This window comes from Notothenia rossii (assembly GCF_949606895.1).
Source record: "Notothenia rossii genome assembly, chromosome: 8".
NCBI classification, from domain to species: domain Eukaryota; kingdom Metazoa; phylum Chordata; class Actinopteri; order Perciformes; family Nototheniidae; genus Notothenia; species Notothenia rossii.
The window spans coordinates 21,689,157-21,710,863 of record NC_136906.1 but is presented as its reverse complement, the minus strand read 5'-3'; the positions used below and the strand labels follow the sequence as shown (position 1 = coordinate 21,710,863).

Below are 21,707 nucleotides of genomic sequence, written 5' to 3'. Positions count from 1 at the left end.
CAAGGCCGAAACGGAGCCGCGGCTTCGCAGCCCTCAAACGATACACTTTGATAACGGCTCCCAAAGTGGGTAGGTCTGGGGACAAAACGCTTCCGGCTCCGTTTATATGCCCCTATACGATCATAGCCCCGCCTCTCCCCACCTCTCCTGCTCACCCCCGCATCATTGCTGTTGTGTTTCGCCAACAACAGCAATGGCGGATTACAGGGTTGCGTTTGTGCTCCAGATGCTAATGACCATGTTACAGATGTTAGTGCAACACCTACAGCTCCTCTACCACAACCATCAGCAACAAGTGGACATGGAGAACTACATGAACTACATGTTGCTAAATCCATCGCGGAGAATAAACAGAAGGGCAACCAGGCAACCATGGCAACCATGCTCGGGGGGTCTTATTCGCTGCTTTTGGTGTATTTTGCGGCGGAAGTACAGCGCCACTTACAGGCCCGGCATATGTACTACAGCGGGTCGAGCGGTTTCGTGTGGACGGACACGTTTCTTGAGCCGATTCTGTGTGGCCGGAATAGTTTTCTTTTTTTCGTCTTTGTCTCCGTGTGCACGGGGCCTAAGTTATCGTGGGAGTTGGGGAGACATCTCAAAGAAGATAAAACCAAACATAAACATTTGTTGTGGCAGTTTGAAAGACGTCCTTTTGCACAAGTACTGTATATAGCAGAACTCTCTTCCAGTACACAAGAGTAAAGTATACACATTTCTTGTAAAATGACAACCAAAACATTGAAAACTTTAAAGTTGGAGAATGAAAAGATGTAGTGATTGCAGTGCGCTCAGCAGATGGATAAACAAAGAATCCATGGGACATGATGACACTAGAGACACTCTGTTGTGGTTGAAAGACATTGTCAGCTCATTTCCGAGAGACTTGTGCTTCCCTTTCTTCAGGGATATCCTCCACTCCTCTCCGGTATATTACCAAGCTCCATATGGTGCTGTAGCAGAACAGAATTAATGTAATGTTTGCTGGTGTGTGTTGTGTTTGCACATAGACAAATGACTCAATTGAGGTCAAACGATTGGTCTGGCAAAGCATGAGAGAGTACAACTATGCCCTGCATCCCATTGCTCACATTTCCCATGAATACAGAGAAGGTGAGTTGGCACAGTGGAGCGGGACAGACCGGTGTGTTTCCTCAGGGTCAAGGATACCAAGTAGCTTTCTCTCTTCAGGTCTCTAATCGTCATTGTGTCGTTTCCAGTTCACCTCCATGTATCAGCTCTTCTGCTCTGCCCAGTGACACATCCGGTTACAAATCACACTCATTCTGCATGAATCACTGCTACTGTACTCTAACATGGCAGGTAGGTAATGTTATCCATCTATGCCCAAACACCGTTTAAGCTGGTTACATTTTTACAAGGGTGGTCGTATTGGTTAATATTGTTATAGTAAATTACTTTTCGTAAGTACCAACAGTGTATGAGAACAGCCTGACATGATAATAATAGGATAGAATAATGGTGAAAAAGACTTTGAAAATAAAATCCAGACTGTTTAGAAGCACAAATTAGGCTTTAGGAGTTGTCGCTCTACTTCACAATAATTCTGCAACATCCGCGCATAGATGCAGGGAGTAAATACTACCACTTGTTAGGATTGCAATACAAAGAAGATAGTTTAGTGTCTGCTGAACAAAAAACATCAAAAGCAGTCTGGTGGTAATAAGAGACCCGACCAAACTGCCCCCTTCGTGGTCTCGGTCGACATCGTGTTTCAAAGGCACACAGTGCAGCCTCCCGCAGTAAAACACAGAGAACAAAGACACCTCTTTGAGACTCTCCTCATCGAAGCCTGAATTCTTGTATCTGTCTGAGCGCTGTAACAGTCTACTCTGTACCGTCTTACATTCTGCGAGCACGCACTACAGCACTCTAGTTAACTCGGATTGGCAATTAGGAACTCCTGAGGCTTACTCGCCTCCAGCAAGAGCAGAGAGAAGATGACAGACATGATTGGGTGATTATGTCTCATTCAAACTGCAGTTGCACATACAGGCAGGGTTGTTGTGTTTCTAACCTCTTTGCTGACATATTAGCATACAGTATATAGCACAAGGAGACCAGCCTCAGGTGAAGCTAATGATGGAAAACAATCCCCCCACCGGGTCGTGATTAGTTGTGGGCTTGGGAGACATTGTTACTTATAGGAAACATGATGAATAAAACTGTCAACCGATGGTAATGTACTACGTTGGGAATCTGCCATGCATTAGGATGGGAACTGGGTGGGCAAACATGGGGAAGAGGATATGTACAACCCAAACCCTAATACATTATGAGGCAAGATGTATGTTAGCTCAGCAAATATGCATTCAAATATATTCAGATGTTTCAAAAGAATACAGAAACAAAAAGCCATTCAGAAACAAAAAGCCATTCAATACCTAAAATCTCTTTTAGGTATGTGTGTTTCTTAACAGTCTGGATTTTATTTTCAAAAGTCTTTTTCACCATTATTCTATCCTATTCTTATCATGTCAGGCTGTTGTTATACACTGTTGGTACTTACGAAAAGTAATTTACTATAACAATATTATTACCCTTGTAAAAATGCAACCCGCTTAAACGGTGTTTGGGCATACATGGATAACATTACCTACCCATCATAACATTTCTAATGAAAGTTTCTTGCCTAATCTAAATTTTCAAACAAAAATATTATAAACATAACCCTAATCTTTAAAGGTGGGGTAGGTAATTCACTTCAGAAACACTTTTTGTTATATTCCATGGAATGCTCTTAACATCCCGATAGCAATGAAAATATTAAATGCTTTGACAATAAATACATACAAATATTTCATCTGTGGAAGCCGTGGCGCTGTAAAAAGTAAGACCAATTATTTTAGCTGGCCCGGCTAAAATAACTGGATGGCCTACTTGCCTGTCACGTGCCCTCATTGGTCATGTGCACTTTTGTGTGTTGGAGGAGGGGCTCTGTAAGGAAGTCGGAAGGAAGGGGCATATTTTTTCGGCTGCATACTTTCAAATTCTAGCGCACTCGAGCTGGTTTCTCCATTCTTACCTACCCTACCTTTAAGTAAATCTTACCAAAAACGTTTATTGCCTAAAAAGGTTTTGCACTTCAGGAGACTGCTCAGGTGCATGGATTGCTGATGTAGAGGTTTTTGTGAGATATCAAACACTTATGGCGCATTTCCACTACAGCGCGGAGTGCGGTTTAAAGGGGACATATCATGCTATATTTGAATATATTGTGGGGCCATACCTATATAAATATATAACCATCAGCAAATATATTCTTCGCTTCACGTCGGGCTCCTGATCAGCCTGTCGGTGTTCTTTTCCCCATAATGACCGCGTCGCTGCGCATTATCCCTTAAATATGATTATATAGAGTGGCGAAGTCCCTCCCCTTCTGGTGGACCTCCATGGGACCTTATTTCGGAAAAATTACGTATTGAAGTCAATGGAAAGAGAAAGATTATCTTTCGGTCCCGTTTGAATTGTGCCACGAATTACACATATGATGTTTGTCAATTTAAAAGATAATTTTGCAAGTAAAAAAAATAAAAAATGTGTTGTAAAACTGTGAAGTAACACATTTGTTTGTGTGAAACGCTGAATGAACTACATCTCCGGTCTAGCAGAACAACACACGTGACCAAGATGGCCGTTACTGTCTTGTCAACAAAAGGATTGCCTACCCTCACTATTACCACAATGAAACACGTCCAGAAGTATGTGATGCCAAGCTGCCTGCCTGCCTTCCTTTGATTCTCTCTCTCTGATCTTTTTAATGTTTAATGTCAACCATTTGTGCGGATAGCGTGAAGTAGAAAAGATTGCAGATGCTAATGTAGCATTAGCATTTCTCCCCCGGGCTTACATTGTGTATTATAGAATGATCACACCGGTGACAGTACTCTTCAAAGGGTTCACAAAATATGACTACTACTCTTACTGTTTAACATGTTGGGTTACTAAATGTTACTTCATGTTAAGGCTAATAAAAATGACAAGGCTGTCAACTATATGCTGTGAGCTGATTATCGAGCCTTCATTGTAAGAGTCGCGGGTACACTGTGTATGTGCGTGTTCCACTGTAGCGCCCGGTACATTAATGGGAAACCCTAGTTTGAACATGTTCAATACATTTGTAACACTGTAGGAGCCTACACATGAACGTTTCTTTTTTCTCCAAGCTGAAATCAAATGTTGGCAGCCCTGCAGACTGTAATGCTAACTAACGTGCTAGCTACTAGCTAGGTAGCTAACTTGATCCAGCCACACCTGGTCCTTTCATCAGACGGGATGCGAAAGAACGAGCAAGACCCATTGCTTGTATGATAACAACCTGGTACTAAGCACACAGGCATCTTGTTAAAGTTATCTTATCTTAGCCAGAGCCATATAGATAGATTATATAGATCTATATGGCGCTGATTTTAGCTAATTTTAGCTATCTCTTAGTGGAGGAAAACAGTTATGACATCACTTACTCTAGGATTTATAATCTTTCTAGTTGCGTATTTTTCATAGTCTTATATTTCAACAGTTTTACGACAAACTGTGACTTTTTTGACATGGAAATGATTTTTTAAGATTGACAAACACCATATGTGTCATTCATGGCACAATTCAAACGGGATCGAAAGATACGTTTTCTCTCTTCATTGACTTCAATGCATAATTTTTCCGAAATAAGGTCCCATGGACCGGAAGTAGATGGGCGTGACTTCGTCAAGAGAGGCGAAGTCCCTCCCCTTCCGGGAGCCTCCATGGGACCCCGGAAGCGGAAAATTATACATTGAAGTCAATGGAGAGAGAAAAGTTATCTTTTGATCCCGTTTGAATTGTGCCACGAATGACACATATGATGTTTGTCAATCTTAAACAATCATTTCCATGTAAAAAAAGTCACAGTTTGTCGTAAAACTGTTGAAATATAAGACTATGAAAAATACGCAACTAGAAAGACTAATCCCAAAATCCCAAGTCGCATTCTGGGTCGCGTAAGTGATGTCATAGGTGATAATGCTCCAAGACTGATGGTTGCGACTCGCAATTAAAGCAGAGAAGAAGAAGAAGATCTCATAACTGATTTATTCCCTCCAATAAATATAAGAGATTGCTCCAATAAATTCACTTTTACAAGATGCCTGTGTGCTTTGTACCAGGTTGTAATCACAAAAGTGATCATATCACTTGCTCGTTCTATCGCTTCCCGTCTGGTGAAAGGACCAGGACCAAACATATCAGGTAATATACATCTTTTGCATGGAACATAGTCAAGTTAGCTACCTAGCTAGTAGCGAGCATGTTAGTTAGCATTACATTACATTACTTAGCCTTGTCATTTGTATTTGCCTTAACATGAAGTAAACCAAAATGTTAAACAGTAAGAGTAGTCATGATGGTGAGTATTTTGTGAAACATTTGAAGAGTAGCCTATCGCCCCCTCCACCAGGTGCTAAGAGGGCGGGAGGTAGGCTAACGCCACATTAGCATCGGGGATCTTTTCTACTTCATGCTATCTGCACAAATGGTTAACATTGAACATTAAAATATCAGGCAGTTCAGGGAGAGTCGAAGGAAGGAAGGCAGGCAGCTTTGCATGACATTCTTCTGGACGTGTTTCATTGTTATGATAGTGAGAGTGAGTCAATCTGTTTGTTGGAAAGACAGTAGTTGAGTGATTACTGAGAGAAAATTATTAAAAGAGATAATTATTCAGTGTTGTTACTTTAAAGTGTTGTTACTGAACTTTTTCTCTTTTATTTTCTTTACCTCACCTGTAACTGCTGAGATCCTGAGGAACATGCACACTGGACTGACCTGCTCTGGCAACCTGATTTCCACTGTACGTAATAGTATTTGGTTATGGTATATTATTTATATACATCAAAGGCACAATGCACCCCCCAGAGACACACATGTATTGTGTGTGATATTTTGCATTGGTCATGTGAAATCATCTTTACATACAAGAAAACTGTAAGAGCGGCAACTTGTTTTGAAATTGAATTTTTTATATCCGATAATAAAGTTGATCTGTTTTCTTTATTCTTCTCTCTTCCCAGCTCCATCCATCACCATTCTCTGTTCCTGCAGGTCCTGCTTGCTAATCAATATTCATATTTTTTTTACACAATTACAAATAAAGTCAATGTATTGTATGACATGAAGTTGTGCTTCATTCTGAGTCAATAATAAATTAATTCTGCCTTTAACTGCAAAATGATTGTGGACTGCACCGACATCCATGTAGCTGCCCCCCAGTAAGATGAACCAAGCAAAGCTGACATACTCAACATACAGCTTTGCTCTTAAGTTTACATGAAGAATCTGTGAAATATTGGAAATAACAGGTTTAAATGATTATTAGTAATTAATTATATAATTTTCTCATTGTAGACGAGCAGACAGGGAGCCAGATGAGAAAAGCAGAATATGCAGCTGCCATTTTCCACATGGAAAAGAGAAAGGGCCAAGTGTATTTGAGTGGACAAAAGAGAAATCCCAAATACGAAATATCAAATTATACAATTTATAGATATGTATACAAATATATATATCCTATATACACCATCATGTATAATGATGGTGTATGATGTAGAAGGAAGTGTGGTAGATAACAAGTACATATAGAGTTACATACAGATCCATGTTACAGCAAAAGATGGAATAACTAAGAAGCACGCAGTATAATAATAATTACATGCAACAATTAAATAACTGCTCAGCATCTCCACCACAATCCCAATCTGCCGTGTCCTGTTTTCCTCCCCTCTGCATAACACCCCATCACACATACGAAACACAACGCAGAGTCCGAGGGTGTTAAGAGTATGTTTATTTAAATGTCCTCCTCTCTACTGGCCAACACAGGGAGCATATGCTGGGTGTAGAATCTTTCCAGGAGGAGGAGATTTCCATGCCATGCAGGGTCTTTGGGGATGGGGATGATGATCGCCTCCTTCGTGGTCCACAGTAGCAGAGACTCCGGTCTGTGATGTGCAGCTGTTATATAATATACAATACATTTTTGAAAAACATTTGATCAACAAAAAAGGATTTGGTCAGGATCTAGAGTCAGTGTGTAGTTTATTAATTAATCAATGCTCTCTACATTAGGAAAACACATACCAGTGTACCAGAGGGAGTCACACGCAGCTGTGCCTAGATAACCAAACAAATTGACAAGACAACCAAAGTCCTTGAATCTACACACAGCAAATAAACTCAAATGACACAACGAGATGTAAAAAGGAGATCACACATATAGTCGATATAAAACTGGCCGCTTCAACTGGCCGAGCAACTAAAACAAAACACGGGAGCGATCTTGTTCTTGTGAACACTAATGTTATCCAAAGCATACACAGAGACCACAAAGTCCTTAAAGAGCTTACGAAATGCTTTTAGCACCTGTTAGTGGGCTTAGTACATGATAGAGGTTGCATTTGTATTGTGAAATGTGCCATATGTTTTATTATTGATGTATTTTTTAATAAATCACGATTATAACAGCATACAAATGTTGTCAGTTAGTAACGATCGTTCGTAGCTCTGGAAACAACAACTTCGGTCATTTCCGGCGGTGACGTCATGAGTAGAACACAGCTGAGCAGAAGACAGCTGAGTCACCATTGTTTAAATGCCTTGAAGCGGCAAATATTAAAACAAAGGATGCACAACAACAAAACGCGAAGAATAATCGGCCATCGATGTGTGGTATGGGGATGTGGGGCCGTCTCCAAATCTGGCTATGGGATGTTTTTGTGGCCAAAAAATTATCAATTATTAAAGAGACGGCGAAATGCATTCGCCAAAAGGGAGAGAGCGAAGGTAAGCCGCGCTACTTGCTTTAAGCATAAAGCCTGAATCAAAATGACATGTCACATCTCACACATTTATGAGTTGATGAAGTCATGATCCCATATATGATTGCATGCACTTTGCCCACAGCATTTATAGTAAAAGTATACCTCATAGGCCTACAACCGCTTCAAATTATGAAAAATGTCAATATACATGTATTGGAAACTTTGTTCAATGAAGCCACTGACAGAACTGAGGATAGCGACAATCTATTGGACATCCACACTGGGGAGGAAGCTGTGTGTACACCAGTAAGTATACAGAACGGACTGTGTAAAAATACAATTTGTATCTTCATCACATGTATGTACATAATTCATATATTTAATTGTCTGATTTTATAGCATTGCTCTCTCAATCAATTCAACCACATGTTGTATTATGAATGTTATTAGATTTTATATTATGTATAAACTTGTGTTACCTTATTTACTAACGGTTTCTCCGTAGTAAAACCTTAGTTTCAGGTTTCTGACTTGGCTCGTTGCCGGTGACCAGCCGGCGACCGGCCGGTGACCAGCTGCCCAGACATTTCGAGGGGAAAAAGCATGAAAACGGGGCTTCGGGTGCCGTGGGAAGAACCTCCGTGTATTCACGTTCTTCACAGTAATCAGTTACATTGACACTGTATTGGATAGGCCTACAGACCAGCGCCATATAGATAGAATACAGACTACGGGGCTATTGATAGGTTGTTAATCTTATGTTTTTGAAAGTAGGCTAATACATTAACTGAAAGGACTGGGCCGGGAGAGGGCGAGGCCTGCGTCAGAGGTCCACTCATCAGACAAGCTCCCTGAGAAAACCGTCATGAAAAGGTTTAGCAATGTTACGACTAGCATAATTTGCCCACGGCTGTGATTGACAACCTGGACAGCCAGTTAGAAGCTAGAATGCCAACCTAGAGAGCCAATCAGAACCTAGAACGGGCTGCAGGGTTGGCCAGACTATTATATTGTGCATAAAGTTAGATGCATTAGGATAGTCATATGCTCATGATATTCCAAGTTAAATTATATAATATTATCATTTTAAATAATAATATTCAATAATATTAAATAATAAGGACAGAGATTTGTGGCCAATTCACGATTGCATTTATTTTATAGGCCTGAATTAGACAAGCAGTTCCTTTCCGAATTTGATATAATATTGGTAATTTAATTGATTGCTGGTGTTCTTCTTATGCATTTGACCCTGAGGAAAGTGAGACAGCTGCAGTTATGGCTTGACTCTGGGGAATCTAGCCATAACAGTATATTAGCATGGATGTATAATTTATCTGTAGGCTACAAGGGTGTTCCGCACGCTTGGGCCGGTGCGTCTGAACGTCCCGGGCTGAATTTGTGTCCCAGTCCGCCCATGCTTTCGTATCTCTCTTCATACCTTCGCACTTCGCCTTGGCCATCACATTTTACACACACACAGACTCCAAAACCCACGACCCCTTGCGGCTGCTACTCTTGAAGTGACAGGCCAAGCCTGTAACACTTTCAATACAATTTCAAGCTAGTTTCAAAAATGTATTTGTAAAGTTGTGCTGTGTTTTGTACATTTCAGAATGAAATTGATGTGCAAAAGGACCCCCTCCACGAATACACCACAAGTCTATGCAGGCACGGCCACGTTTCAGGTCAGCTGGACAGCAAGTTTGAATCCCTGTTGGTTGTTCCAAAGTATCTATTTGCCAAGTTCTTATTTTTTGGGGGTTTCCCCTCTCCTGTAGTGAGATCTATGGGTTTGTGTGCATGTAAATGGCCTGCAAACGCTAAAATCCCTATGAAATCTCTCTCTCTTTCTCTCTCTATACAATAAATGTATTTATTTTGTAGGTTGATCCTAGCAGCACTGCACTACAATGAGAACTCTGGCAGGAAGCATGCCAAAACCAGTACAGGACAACTCCAATACACTGTGAAATTCCACAAAGCAAAGAAAGGTGGTCATGTAGTTAGACGTGTGAATACAGCAGCTACATATGCTAAGAAAGTGAAAGTGAGAGAATAATAACATTAATTATACCGTTTTACCAAATTAATGAAAAACATTCAATCTTGGACGACATTATTGTGTAAATATTGAAAATTGAGCTATGTGAGAATGGAGTGTAGTTTCAACTAAAATGATTAATTATGCAAAGTGCCTCAGGGCATGCTATGCATAATTGGGGGACTAGAAAATATAGTATGTAATTCTTGATTATAAAACATCTTTTTTGCAGAGTATGTTACCGAACTCTTGACCGAGACTCTACGCTTGTGCGAAAACAATGTCGATGAGGAACCTTTCGATGTCCCAGATCCACTCAGCAGTCGATGGAAAAACCAGACAAGAGAGAGGTTGTTGCGCTGTTTAGAAGCAGATTTAATCACTGAACTGACAATCAGTTTTGTTATTGACTCTAATCAAGTGCTGGATACTTAAACGACGTGTAGATGTCAGATGGAAACGTCGCCTGGATCTTTTTAATGGCACATGATGGCAGTGGGATTCTGTGGTTCTTACCAAGTATTCCCCAGCAAAATCTCACTAGCTGGCGGTATGCCACATAGCGATACATTCTGTAAAATACAAGATCATAAATGTCAATGGTAATCACTTCAACCTTATTTGCTTATTTATCTATTTATTCTGTGACTTTGCCAGAGTGACCCAAAAATAATAACCCCAAAAAAATGACTTCTCAAAAATACATCAAATTTGTGAGCTCTACAAATTTGTGAACACAAGTAACTTACTCATTACGTGGCTGATCACCTGCTTGTTGTCTGTCCCTCTTTGAATAATGATGGTAGGCTGTCTGCAACACCCAAACATCCAGACAATTTGATTGGAATCCTGGGTGATCTATTACGCTGGTTATGTTTGCACCATCTCCCTCATATTCATTGAATTCCTCCATTTTGGCCACCATGACATCCTTTTCTTGGCAGCATTGGCACTCTTCAATTGTTACCATGATTGTACATTTTTCCCATGTACACCTAAATGTACAAAAGATAGTTAAGAAATAATTGCATTTTTAGGAGGAGACCTACTTCTGTGGTGAGTTCCAAGCCTAGCAGAGTGTGATGCAGTTACCTGAGCCAAGTGTCTATGAATTATAATCAAATGTATACCAGCAGTGCTTGAATTGGGCCGGTACTCACCGGTACGCAGTACCGGCACTTCTGATTTTTACCCATGTGGTACCGGTACTCAGTAAAATGCCGGTACTCAGCCGCCGGCAATATACGTATATTGTAAACGCAACGCAGCGCAAATGTGGGTCTGACTCTGCCTCACAGAGGGTGACTGGCTGTCTACATGACGTGGCCTGCCGACATTGCCACTTTCATACAGATCATACTAATGCCCTCGATTGGTCTCTGTGTGTCATTCAAGCTCGGGAGGGTGTGTGTTGGTGTATGTGTGGCGCGAGCGAGCGAGAAAGTGCGCGCACCGGTTACGTGTATTGTTGTTAGCATCTGGTGCTAGCTAGCTGCGCTAACGGATATCAGGAGCTGTTTCAACAACAAGGTGGAGGGAGAGTCCTTTGCTGACAGACTGAGAGGCTGATAACTTCAGCTCTGGTGAGGTCAATTACTCTCTGAGTCTTTAGATAGTTAACGTAGTTTAAGTTATCTCAGTGGGTCTCAAACGGTTCGGTCACCATTTATGTAAACACATATTTCCATTTGAGGGGGTAGTGATTAGTAAAATATGCATGAATAATACAAACAAAATGTTAACTTGGTGAAAAAAGGTAAGATAAACTTGTTGAGAGCTAAAACTAGTCTTTGCTGTTGCCTCAAAGAGGAGCAGGGGGGAGAGGAGGGAGACAGGAGAGGCCGATTCAGGAGCCCAGACACACTCACAACTATAAATGAACCAAAAACAAATAAATAAACAAGTTTCAATGTTTTTTCATATTGGATATTGTATGTTATTGGTTATGGCCATGTACTTATGATTTTATGATTATTTAAATGTATACATTTTTGTTTCATATGGGTGTAGTCTCTTTATTTCCCCCTCAAAGTGCACCAGATTGATGCATTTAAGTCCAACATTTAAAAAAAAATCTTACCGGGGGAGCATGCCCCCGGACCCCCCCCTATAGGATTTGAGGCCCGGCCCCACTGTTCCCAAATAGATTTGCTATTTTTTTTAAATAGTAACCCATCTCCATATGTTTCTTTTGGGGTAGTAGATTTAAACTAGAGGGCCATCACTTTGTGCAGCAAAGCTATTGACAAATAAATCCAGCAAAATGGCACAAAAAACTGGTAGTGGCCTCAGGGACGAGGAGTCATTTAACCAGCCAGTAGGAGTCAAGCTTTACTTTCTTTTATATCCATAAAGAAAAAGTAAATCTGTTGACAGTTGTTTCATTATGGATGTTGAGAGGTATCCATATATCTCTTCATTTTGCTCTCAAATTGCACCAGATTGATGCATCTAACTTCAATATTTAAAAAAAAATGTTCCCGGGGGAGCATGCCCCCGGACCCCCCTAGACTAGAGGGTTTCAGGTCCACTCCCCACTTATAAAAATAGCACTTTACCACTGCACCCCCTCTAATCTCAGATGCACCCTGAGTCATTTTGTTTAAGTACAGCGAGCCTTTCTAAAATATACAGTAAAGAGACAAACCCACCAGCATTATAGGATATACTATGACTTTGTGCCAAATACTTGTTGCTGATTTAGAGTACTGGCACCTTTTTTATTCCAATTCAAGCACTGTATACCAGTAAATGGTAAATGGACTGTACTTATATAGCTGCTATGTATTATAATTTATTTACTATATATGAACATCTCTATGAATTATAATCACATGTATACCAGTCTGTGTTCTGTTGCCTGAGCCAAGTGTGCCTGCTATGTATTATTATTTATTTACTATATGAACATCTCTATGAATTATAATCAAATGCATAGCAGTCTGTGTTCTGTTGCCGGAGCCAAGTGTGCCTGCTATTTGTTATTATTTATTTACTATTTATTGAGAATCTCTATGAATTAAAGTCAAATGTATACCAGTCTGTGTTCTGCTGCCGCACCGGACAGGATCATCGTCCCCATTTTCGCTCCCGTCTGTATCTCTACCGCTACTTGAATACTGTGGCTCAAACTGGTATGGTTCCACCACGTTAGACTCGCCCGCATGATCTGATTCCACCATACCGGCATCCTCTTCAATAAAATCCTCCTCTTCTTGAAAGTGCACCGAGTCTACGTTAAACATTGCACTGACATTACTCACTGAAACCTTGTAAAGCCGGTCCCGCATGCTGGCTCTTACAGAACCGACTAACTCCCCTTTCGTGTATGTACAGCTCTCAACATGCCCAATGCTAACGTGACGGCCATCTTTGTGATCGTGACGCGTATTGTGCAAGACCAGAGACCTGTAGTTCACTGAGCGATTTCACACAAAAAAATGTGTAATTTGAGAGTTTTACGACACATTTTTATTTTTTTGATTTGCAAAATGTTCTTTTAATTTGACAAACATCATATGTGTCATTCGTGGCACAATTCAAACAGGATCGAAAGATGACTTTTCTCTCTCCATTGACTTCAATGTATAATTTTCCGCTTCCGGGATCCCATGGGTCGGAAGTAGATGGGCGGGACTTCGCCCCTCTATAGGGTAGGGGTGCCCAACCAGTCGATCGGGGAGATTCCCAGTCAATCGCGAGATGTGTCTAAAAATAGAACAACAATATTCTGTTTTATCGTTAATGTCCTATAACATAATCTTCCTGTGCCAGAATAATGCACTTGAACGCATCAAAGCGTTGTGATTGGCTGGCGTGAACCCATGTGTCGGGGCGTGGCTGATGGGCAGTGCACTCATGGCTCATGGGAGATTTTCCAGCGTAGCTCACCGGCCGCCATCTTGCTACAGTCAACAGCTACTCTGGTAAGCGCTATGGTAGCTGTTGTAAGGTGAGTGATCTGCACAAAAATACTCTTAAATCGCTGAAATCTTGACTGATTTACAAACATTATTAGCATGGCTATGATACAGGATGCTTGGAAATGTTGAAATTGCAGCTTTTCTTTGTGTATGTGCCGTGGTTGTATTTGTTAGCTGGCTAATAACAAGAGGCTGTGAGTGAGACCTAGTATTACAAAGTTGACCCAGCAACTTTACACCAGTGGGAGAGGCATAAGTGCTCTTTCTTTTCAACATAACTTCAGTTACACATGATTTCTTCCAAGTGGTTTGGCTTGTTAAAAATATCTTACATTTTAGATACATTATGATACAGGAAATTGCTGGCTTTGTGTTTACAGAAGTACCTGACTATGCCTGACTTTTGTGAAGCCTACGGATCCTCTAATCACCGCAGTCTGCAAACAAGAACCCGTGGAATCACCTTTCACTTGTAAGATATGACAATATTATGACTATAATTAGGATAATCGTTAATTACTTAGTGGATGTATGTACATTACAAGTCCTGCTACAAAGGATCAGTGGGGCTATGTGAGATAATAGTATTGCAAGATTGATGTTGACCCAGCCTCATTAGAATATGTTGCTACCATTTCTTTACACAATTATTTAATGTTTCTTTTGGACACCTTTTTTATAACTCTTAGTGTGGTTGTCTTATCCTTAAAGTATACATTACATACATACATATATACATACATACATACATACATACATACATACATACAATTACCCCAAACATATGATAATTTCTGTTTGTATTTTTGTCCTTACCCTTAATGTTAAAGGAAAGAAGGGAGGACAATGTTGACAATAATTTATATATCTGGCTACCTTTCTCATGTTTTTAAGGTTTCCCAAAACCGGAGAGAGGAGGAAGCAGTGGGAAGTTGCCCTAAGAAGGGAAGGTTTTGTTTCCTGTGGCAGTGAGCACTTCTGGAGTCAGGACTTTGACAGGACGGGGCAGACTGTCCGGCTTAAAGATGGTGTTGTGCCAACAGTATTCAATTTCCCAGCTCATCTTCAAAGGGTATGTGTATCATTGGCCAACAAGAATTCAAGGTGTATAAGATTGATATATAAATATGTGATTAAATGTCTCACTTTAGTTTTTCTTTCTGCAAGTTTAGGAAAAATAATGTGTTGTTTATTACAGCACATTTGAAACACTCAAAATGTCTTTGATTATGTTTATTTTAGCCGGAAGCAACAAGAAGCACAACCACTTCTAGAAGAGCGGAAGATGAACCTCAGCCTAATGTTGTGAGTGTTCTGAATGTGGCCAAGACCAGAGAGATGGTCATTGATTTCAGGAGGGTGAGGACGTATCCTCTACCCCTGTGCATTCTGGGAGAGGATGTGGCTGTTGTGGAGGACTAGAAATACCTGGGAGTGCACTTAGACAATGGGCTGAGCTGAAAGTTCAACACTGACGCTGTGCACAAGAAGGGGATGAGCAGACTCTTTTTTCTGAGGAAGCTGAGGTCCTTCTACGTGTGCAGCAAGATGCTGGAGATCTTCTAGTCTGTTGTGGCCAGTGCACTCTTCTTTGCTGCGGTCTGCTGGGGGGGCAGCATCAGAGCCGGTGACTACAGCAGGATCAATAAACTGATCAGGAAAGCTGGGTCTGTCATCGGCATCAAGCTGGACCCCTTTGAAGCTGTGGTGGAGAGGAGGACACTGAACAGGCAGTTGTCCATCATGGATAACCCCACCCGTCCTCTCCACCTGCAGCTGGACAGTCAACGGAGCTCCTTCTCCAACAGACTGCTGCAGCTCCGCAGTGCCATAACTCTGTACAACAAATCACCTCTGGCTGGAAGATAACTCTCTGCTCCATAGTTTCTCTTGAGTATAACATCGTTGTACATTTTACACATATATAATCTGTTCAATATTTAATATTAATATTCCATATGCCTTATATTTATGTATATTATATATATATTTATGTATATTATATATATATATAAATATATATATATATATATATATATATATATATATATATATATATATATATATAATATCCTGTCAAATCCAACATGTATATTTTTCCTCTTTCTTTCTTTTCTTTCTTTTTCTTGCTTATTTCTAATGTATTGTAAAATGCCTTGTCCCTTATGCTGCTGTAACTAAAAATGTTTTCCCAAATTGGGATCAATAAAGTACAATCTTATCTTATTTGCATGTGGAATGTCACTAACAAATGAGAGCATCATATGGCTTGTCATATTAAATCCTTTATCTCGGTGGTACCCAGGAAGGTCTATGATGGTGTTACCCAATATAATTTGAGGTGGTACTCTGTGTAAAAAGTTTGAGAACCACTGGTCATCTCACTTGCTCTTTGTCACTCATACACTTGAATAAACATGTGCAAACACTTTCATAACACCCAAGGACACCTTACAGGGCATAGGGAACAATTAAAACAGTGGATTTAGTGAGATATCAGCCGGGGTAAGACAAGACAAACAACACTAAATGGACCACAAAAGGACACAGGATACAGTTTATATCATTCTTGGGCTTTTTTCGACTACAAGAACTCAGCGCACCATGCTGTGAAGTGGTAACGTATTTCAAAGGTTCTGGATTTGTTTACAAATCTAGAAACTAAATACAAAACTAGGACGTTATGAAGATCTGATGTCAAAAATAATTGTGATAAATGAGACAGAACTGGCCTGTCTGTGAGCTCATTTTATGTTGGTTTGGTTCTTCTGATAAAGGTGTGAATATCTAAATAATATAATACCACCATATGCTATTGTCATTAGTTGTGTCGCTGTTCTTCAAGCTAAGGCATTGCTAAATTAACAACTCGTGGCAACATGAGACCTATTTTTATATATAAAATATAAATATATTTTAATTTTATAATTTATTTTAAATATTAACAATATAATAAAATAAATAGAAATATATACACCGGCAAATATTTAATATAAATAACTTGTGTGTGTGTGTATAGCTATTGCTTTATCTGCTTAATGTTATTTTCATAAGAAAGTCCATGATTATAAGTATGCAGTATCATAACTACATATTTGATGTTTGAAAATTGGTTGAAAATTGAACAAGCTATGGTTATTTAAATAGTAAACCATAATGTTATGACTGAGAGCACTGCCTGTAGCAAGATGGCGGCCATGTGGCAACGTCAGTCTCCATTGGCCAGCAGCGAGGGTGAGTCATCTAGTGTGAGTGCACTAGTTCGCTGACGTTGTCCGTGTCAACAGGAGTGACAGTCCGCATACACAAGACCGCAATTATGGCAGAAGCAAAAAAGCCCAAAATATATAATTTTCACTCCAAGTGGGAGGATAATTATTTTTGTATCTATTCCAAAAGTCCATCTGTCTCATCTGCAATGATGAATCTGTGGCTTTATCGAAGAAGGGTCATTTAGGAGCGGCATTTCAAAACAGTGCACAAACGCTACGAGACGGAATTCCCTCCTAATTCTGCCCTTCGCTCCCAAAAGGTGAGGGACCTGAAAGGACAGTTAAATGCACAGCAGTCCATTTTCACCAGGCCCAACAACAAGAGCAAGGCTGCTACCATAGCATCTTATCGTGTCAGTCACGTTCTTGCGAAACATATGAAGTCTTTCAAAGACGGCAAAGTTGTGAAAGAAGCTTTTGGGGGACACTAAAAATAACAGCAGCATTTCAACAGGTTTTTGATATAATAAAAACTCAAGTTAGATACCGCTATTAATCAGCTGTAAGTTTTAGTTTGTTTGAACTTATTCATTATAATTATTGTACAAAATGGTATAAGAATGCAAACATTAAGATCTGTTCTGTTTAAATTGATTATAGTCTATTATCAATTCAGGTTAAGAAACTAGTGTTGCTTGCATCCGATTTTAAAGGCATTTATTTTTATACTCTACTAAAATGTAGCAAAAAAAGGGTTTGATTCTATGAATTTTGTCTTTTTTATTGCACTTGTGCAGCAGATTCCTGTATAGCTTCAGATCTGAGTTGTCTTATTAGTAAGCCTAATTTGTACTTTTGTAGCAACACTATTTTTATATAATGGCAAAGAAAGGGTTCAGAGTCTTTTCTTTTTTTCCTGTGTCATATGTGGCAGCACTGTTCAATGTTTCTTGAAAACATTACACTGTAGTATGTGACACTGTAGAATAAACTCCAACTCTGTATGTGTGTAAATTAGAAAGAGGTAAGATAAAGGATCTGCAGTATTTTATGAAGTATTAATCGTACAAAGGTCAGTTTTATACAAGTAGAAGTGTGTATTTACCTGGTAGTAGGCTGCCAGTAATGGCTACGCCTCTCTATTTGGACTGGTAGATCTCGGCAGACTGGCAACTTTAAAAGTAGCTCTCGGTTTAAAAAAGGTTGGGCACCCCTGCTATAGAGTCATTATTCATTTGTTTTAAAGCAGGAGGCGCCAACGCTTGCCTCGGGGAGGGAGAAAATGTCACGGTGCGTGAAACAAGCAGGACCCAAATGCAGATATAAACTGAACTTCCTTTATTTCAAGGCTATGAGATATATGTACAATGACAAAAACAGAACACTCACCGCAGAACTAGTCAGGGAACAAGACGAACCGACCAAGACAGACAGACAACCCAGAACTTAAATACACACAAGACTCAATCACACAACAAGACACAGGTGAGGAGGGAGGAGAAAACACCGGGCCCAGGTGAACATAATCAGACAATTAGACACACCAGGGAAACTACTGACAAGAGGAAAAACACAGGGAAAAGGACCAGACAATAACCCAAAGGAAAACATGACATGGAAAACAGCAAAAACACCCAAACCTACAAAACTATAAACGTGACATAACATGAGAATCGTGACATAACCCCCCCCTCAAGGGACGGATTCCAGACGTCCCAAAAAAACAAAAATCCAGCAGGGTGGGTGGAGAGGGTCTGGAGGACGGGTCTCGGGCGAACGGCCCTGGGCCAAGGCAGAGTTCAAAAAAGGGGAATTCGGGCGGACGGCCCGGGGGCAAGGCAGAGTTCAAAAAGGGGAATTCGGGCGGACGGCCCGGGGGCAAGGCAGAGTCCATGGAGGGAATCTCGGGCGGACGGCCCGGGGGCAAGGCAGAGTCCGAGGAGGGAATCTCGGGCGGACGGCCCGGGGGCAAGGCAGAGTCCGAGGAGGGGTGAAGACCAGACAGCTCCGGAGGCCGGTCAGGAGCCGGTGTCGGCAAGATCCCCCATGGAAGAGGACACAGGACCGGCAGGACCCCCGGCAGGAGAGCAGTCGGCGGAATCCCCAACGCGACAGGACATGGAGTTGGCAGGACCCCCAGCGGAAGAGTAGTCGGCGGGACCTCCAAAGTGGCAAGACATGGAGTTGGCAGGACCCCCGGCAGAAGAGCAGTCTGCGGGACCTCCAACGGCTCAGGACATGGGGTTGGCAGGACCCCCGGCAGAAGAGCAGTCTGCGGGACCTCCAACGGCTCAGGACATGGGGTTGGCAGGACCCCCGGCAGAAGAGCAGTCTGCGGGACCTCCAACGGCTCAGGACATGGGGTTGGCAGGACCCCCGGCAGAAGAGTAGTCTGCGGGACCTCCAACGTGACAAGACATGGAGTTGGCAGGACCCCCGGCAGAAGAGTAGTCTGCGGGACCTCCAACAGCACAGGACATGGGGTTGGCAGGACCCTCGGCAGAAGAGCAGTCTGCGGGACCTCCAACGGCTCAGGACATGGGGTTGGCAGGACCCCCGGCAGAAGAGTAGTCTGCGGGACCTCCAACGTGACAAGACATGGAATTGGCGTCGGACGGACAGCCATCAGGACACGGGGAGCTGGCGTCGGACGCACAGCCAACCGGAGACGAGGTGCTGGAGTCGGCCGGTACGCCAACAGGACTCGGGGAGCTGGCGTCGGACGGACAGCCAACCGGAGACGAGGTGCTGGAGTCGGCCGGTACGCCGACAGGACTCGGGGAGCTGGCGTCGGACAGACAGCCAACCGGAGACGAGGTGCTGGAGTCGGCCGGTACGCCGACAGGACTCGAGGAGCTGGCGTCGGCCGATGGGTCAGCAGGTGACGAGGAGCCGGACTCGGGACCATGGTTACTGGAGCCGGCACTGAAGCCGGGACCATGGCTGTAAGGTCCGGTTCTGGAGCTGGAAACATGGCTGTAAGGTCCGGTTCTGGAGCCGGAAACATGGCTGTAAGGTCCGGTTCTGGAGCCGGAACCCTGGCTGCTGGGCGCGGAGCAGAAGCCTGGACCCTGGCTGTGTAAGCCAGGTAATGGAGTATGGAAGGAAAGCTGCATGGGCCGGCACTGGAGCACGGAGCAACGGCTGCTGGGTCTGGCGCTGGAGCCGGAACCATGGCTGTTGGGCGCGGAACCCTGGCCTTGCGTCTCTTAGGAGTTTTTTGGAGGCTTCGTGGACCCCCAAACTCCAGACCAGACCCCAAGAAAAGGTCAGAAAATGAGGACTGGCTCTCAGGGCTACGTGAAAAAATCCTAAGCCACTCGGGCAACAAGCTCCAGAGCCAGGGCTGGCGAGCAACCTCCTGACGTGCCTCCTTCAACGCAGCCTCTCTACCCCGTCTAGATGAGGCGCCCTTCCACGTATAAAAAATATACTCCAGAGAATATCCAAGACGTTTCGCCTGTAGCTTCAAAAGATCTGCTGGGTCCATTTTAAGGTCGGTTCGTACTGTCACGTTGCGTGAAACAAGCAGGACCCAAATGCAGATATAAACTGAACTTCCTTTATTTCAAGGCTATGAGATATATGTACAATGACAAAAACAGAACACTCACCGCAGAACTAGTCAGGGAACAAGACGAACCGACCAAGACACACAGACAACCCAGAACTTAAATACACACAAGACTCAATCACACAACAAGACACAGGTGAGGAGGGAGGAGAAAACACAGGGGCCCAGGTGAACATAATCAGACAATTAGACACACCAGGGAAACTAATGACAAGAGGAAAAACACAGGGAAAAGGACCAGACAATAATCCAAAGGAAAACATGACATGGAAAACAGCAAAAACACCCAAACTTACAAAACTATAAACGTGACATAACATGAGAATCGTGACAGAAAAAGGGCAACCATGGCAACCATGCGTGGGAAGTCTTCTTCGCTGCTTTTGTGGCAGACTACAGCGCCACTTACAGGCCTGGCATATGTACTACAGCGTCTCCAGCGCTTTCGAGCGGCAATGGCCGGCCGTGGCCCAACCTCTCATTCCCCTGATAGGTTGATAATTGAGCACTAAGCGGAGCACCCTTTTTGTGACCTAGAAAATAATTCAAATCTGTATCAGTATGTATCAGATCCGTTACAGCCCCCTTTTTTTTTTTGAGATTTGGGTATTGAGGAAAAGAGAGATGGTTGTATTTTCTGACACTTGGTGAGTTCCCTGACACACCAGGGACACATATTCATGTATAAAAGATGTACAGGAGTGCATTTTGCATGATACTTTAGGTCCCCTTTAAGCGTGCCGTGCCTGGCCCGTTTTTGGTTGCGTTTCCACTAGGCGTAGTTCCGGCTAACGGGTACTTTTTCACAGTTTTCTGGCTCTCCAAAATCGAGGTTCTTTCCGGGCCAACAACCGGGCTGAGTATGCTAAACTAGTGAGAGATTCGCTGGCAACTACAACAAAATGAACATACTTTACCATGATTTAATTGTAATACACGTTTCAAAATGATGCCGAAGTAACAACATACTGATACCGGTTAGTAAACATCATGAATTAATGCTTTGACAAGTCTGCAGACAAGACGGCAGACGAAAAACCTTTTAAAATGCGTGTTTTCTGAATGCAGATCAGCTAAGCTAACAGAGTAGGCCTATATGCCCCGACCGTCCACACTCTATACCGTACTAAGCCGTGCGAGGCC

General features: G+C 42.2%; 1 long non-coding RNA gene across 1 annotated transcript; it reads right to left on the bottom strand.

Moving 5' to 3' along the window:
• Nucleotides 1-9,611: 9,611 nt before the first annotated feature.
• Nucleotides 9,612-13,208, bottom strand: LOC307016058. Its single transcript, XR_013801736.1, has 3 exons — nucleotides 12,893-13,208; nucleotides 10,605-10,850; nucleotides 9,612-10,427 (listed from the first exon to the last, which is right to left on the bottom strand). It is a non-coding gene; the product is annotated as an uncharacterized lncRNA (long non-coding RNA).
• Between the last annotated feature and the right edge of the window lie 8,499 nt (nucleotides 13,209-21,707).